Source organism: Rousettus aegyptiacus, unplaced genomic scaffold (genome assembly GCF_014176215.1).
Source record: "Rousettus aegyptiacus isolate mRouAeg1 unplaced genomic scaffold, mRouAeg1.p scaffold_m13_p_2, whole genome shotgun sequence".
Lineage (NCBI taxonomy): Eukaryota > Metazoa > Chordata > Mammalia > Chiroptera > Pteropodidae > Rousettus > Rousettus aegyptiacus.
This window is the reverse complement of record NW_023416295.1, coordinates 88,508,454-88,512,238: the sequence shown is the minus strand read 5'-3', so window position 1 is coordinate 88,512,238 and position 3,785 is coordinate 88,508,454.

Genomic DNA, 3,785 nt, shown 5'->3' with positions numbered 1-3,785 from the left:
CTACCATGAAGAGTTAAATTTGCTCTATATAAATAAAAAAGTAAAACAACTATAAAACATACAATGAGTTGGTTTGGTGAAAAACAGTGCCTATTTTAGTTTGGTTTAACTATGAATGTCCATAATTATGATGTCTAAATTAACTGATGGTCCTGCAGACAAAAGTTTTATTGAAAATTTACAATTCTATGGAATTGATGGAAGCAAAGGAAAGGTCAAAAAAGTGATTTTGATATGTATTGAGTAATAGTATAGCCTGGGCTCTTTTCTTGATTCTAACATGCACAATTTATCTTCATATTGTTGAGTATCAATACTCTTGTTTGATGAATGATCAAATTGAGGCTTGTCCAGAGGAAAAAGAAATTTTCTACAGACATCCTACTTCTACTCACAGAATCCTAGGACCCAGGGTTCTGTGTCATTCTATAATCTAAAATACAACATGAGTAAAGGCATATAAAACACGCTTACCAAGTTAATATATAATACAGAGACTAATAAATGTTTTATATGTTGGATGCATATCTGAAATATCACTCAGGTTAGAAATGTAGAAACAAGCAAACACTTGAAATTCAGCAGGGATTAATATAAAAATGTGCATTTTTAGTTCAAAAATAATTATAAAAATAGTGTGTTGCTAATATTTTATGAGAATGAGACGAGCACATAGAATGTGTTCTACTAGGTGCTTGTTTGTATCTTAAAATTCACAAACTTCAAAAGAAAAAGAAAAGAAAACGAATAGATATTTATGAATCTTGATTTCATAGCAAGCTTTGGGAACAAACATGAGTATTTTTTGGTCAAATTGTAATATAATCAACCACGTGGCTATACATACACGCTCTATCTCAAGCTTTATTAATAGATGTGTAGGATAGAATTGACATTGGTTCAGATGTTGGGTTAGTTTCTCTGCTTTTATATGACCATATTGTTGAGGTAGCTTATGATTTTACTGTGTATATACATGTGCACCTATGTATGAGTGAGTGTGTTGGCAACTGTTGAGATTTAGTGAGCAAATAGCAACATTCAGAATGGAAAGCAGAAATTAGTAGTGAGATAGTGAATTTCAGTTTTCTCATCTGTTAAATTAAATAATTATTTCAGTTAACATTTATTCGGGGTATATCATGTGTGTCGGATACCATTTCCAGGGCTAGAGTTACAGTAGTACATAAAAAAATAAAATAAAGATAATATGATGTGCCATTTTTCACTATTGTCAGTATTCAAGACACCTGGTTGTTATAAGTACCCAGTCATTGCCAACTGTGATAGTTACTGACAAACTGAACAAGTTAGGATAAATATACATTTTTATCCTGATGACTTTTGGAACTTTATATGAAGATGTTGTCTTGCCAAGACAGAATTAAACAATTTGGCTGGTCTAGGCTGTTACTTCAAAGATCACTTTGGGTATTTCAGTGAAAAGCCCATTAAAAAGTCTCCTCCGATCAGTGTTTTATTCTAACTGCATTGTATGCCTGGCAAATTTGATATTTTAAAGCTGTTTTTTTCTGTTTGACAGAAAAAAAAACCCAGCATTCAAATAGAACTTTCGAATTGTTGGATCTATGTGGATGGCTGTGTTCTATGGTGTGGAAGAACATTCCCACTGTTAGCAGCTGCTGAGTACCAAAGCAGGGGGCCTCCTGGAAAGCTGGCATTGGCAGACAAACATAGTCTGTACAGAGGCCACACAGTGGGAATTGGAATAGTTTTGGCCAGACTGAGAAGTTGTAAAAAATAAGGGCCCAGTGGCCCATGCTCAAATACTGGCCAGAATAGAACAATTTATAAAAGTAAGCAAGAAAGATGACTTCAGCCTCTCTGGAAAGAATAAGAAGGGCTTCTATTAACTTACCTCTAATTACAAAGGGAGAGAAAGAACCACTTTTTAAAGAGGTAAAGGAAAATTGAAATTCTATTTGTGTAACTTTCACACAGAAGGAACAATGTGATGGCCTTATTGTTTCTAAGTGATGTCTGCGATGTTAAGTTGCTCCTCTGAGCTGGTTTGTCAGCTAGGGGTCCACCAAAAGAGAGTTCTGGATGTTTGTCTTTCATTAAGGTTTATTTTCAGTTTATTTTAGTAATATATTAAAATATTTATCTTAGAGTCAGAAAATCACACCATGAATTCTAGTAAGAATGAGGTGATCAAGTCAGATATTCATACTGTTTTATAATTTCTTCACTCAGCCCACAATGTAAGCACACTCAAACCATATCTATGAGAATTCTTTGAGTCACCATCACTAGCTATGAATGTTTAGATGTGTTTTTCCATTTATTAGTCATTTACTGAGTATCTGCCATTTGATAGGCACTGCAAATCCCTACTTTTTGAGAATACATCACTGCTTTCTTCAAACTGTAGTAGGTAGAATTCCAAGTATTGCTCCCCTGTCCCTTTTCCTCTAGCACAGGTCATTAATGGAGGGGAAAATAAATCTACAAATAATTACAATGTATTGTGGTACATTGTAAATTTTATGATAAATTTTATCTCCAACTGTATAATGGCCGTGGTGAATCATCAGTAGGCTTTCTCAAAAATTAAGTTTAGAACTGAATCTCCAAGGACAAGTATATCTTACTGTAAATCAACATTAATTTTAGACTGTAATAAAAAATAAAAGCATTTATTTAAGCAAAAAGGAGTTACAGCCTGTAAAACACAGATTCGGGTAGAAACATAAATTGTTTCAAAAAGACAAAAAAGAGGCCATCTTTGAAAGAAAAACTCCTGCCCAGATTCCCAATTAAGTTCATTTTATGTAACTGAGGTACCAAATTATGCAGTTATGATTGAGTAGGACAGATTTCAGTCCCTTGGTAGAAAGATGAAGCTTGAGTTTCCCTATATTGGTTAGCCAGATTACATAAAAAAACAGGCATAGTACAGGAATAGCAGAGTTGAATATGAAGTCCTTCCTAGTATACAGAGTACTTTAGAAGCCTCTGTCAGTAAATTGACACAAGGCTCTTATTATTTATAAAATTTGGGTCCTTGGCTGACTGTGGACAGTCCATCTCAACAGATAAATTCCTTCTTGTGTTTCATATCAAGTGAATCCACGTTACACAGGAAATGTGGATGGAGGTAGAGAGGAGATAGAAAATACTGAATGGAAGAAATGAAATGAGGATTGCCACATATTTCAGAAGACTTTAAGATTTGGAAACTAGGCCTATAGTGGAGCAGAAAAAAAAATGATACTAAAAAGGTAGTAGGGATTATAACATGAATGATTTCACTAAGGAACTTTATCTTGAAATCAAGAACAGATTCCAGGTGTTCCCTTTCATCTAGGGTATGGTTAGGTTGAGATAACCTAGGGAGTTTTGGTTGTTTTACAGAGAAAACTCTAGCCCAGAGACCTGTGCTAGAGGAAAAGGGATAGGGCAGTAATACTTGGAATTCTACCTACTACACAGCTGCATTCTCAAAGTCCTATACCTGTTAAAGAATTGAAAGAATTCATCTACTCAGGGATAGCAGATCCAAACACTAAACACTGAGAATTGTAGTGGAGAAATATAAGCTATTTTATTGATGAATGACACCATCCTGAAGTATGAGAATCTAATGCTCAAAAGCCTGAACTCCACAATGGAATATAGGTTTATATATTGTAATATAGAAATATATTACATGGGGAAAAATTAAAAGACACCATGGGTTAGGGGCTGTGCTGGGAGCTGATTGGTAAAGGTAATGAATTATTTATTTAGGTTTTGGGAACTATTTTGAGGTCTTTTCCAGA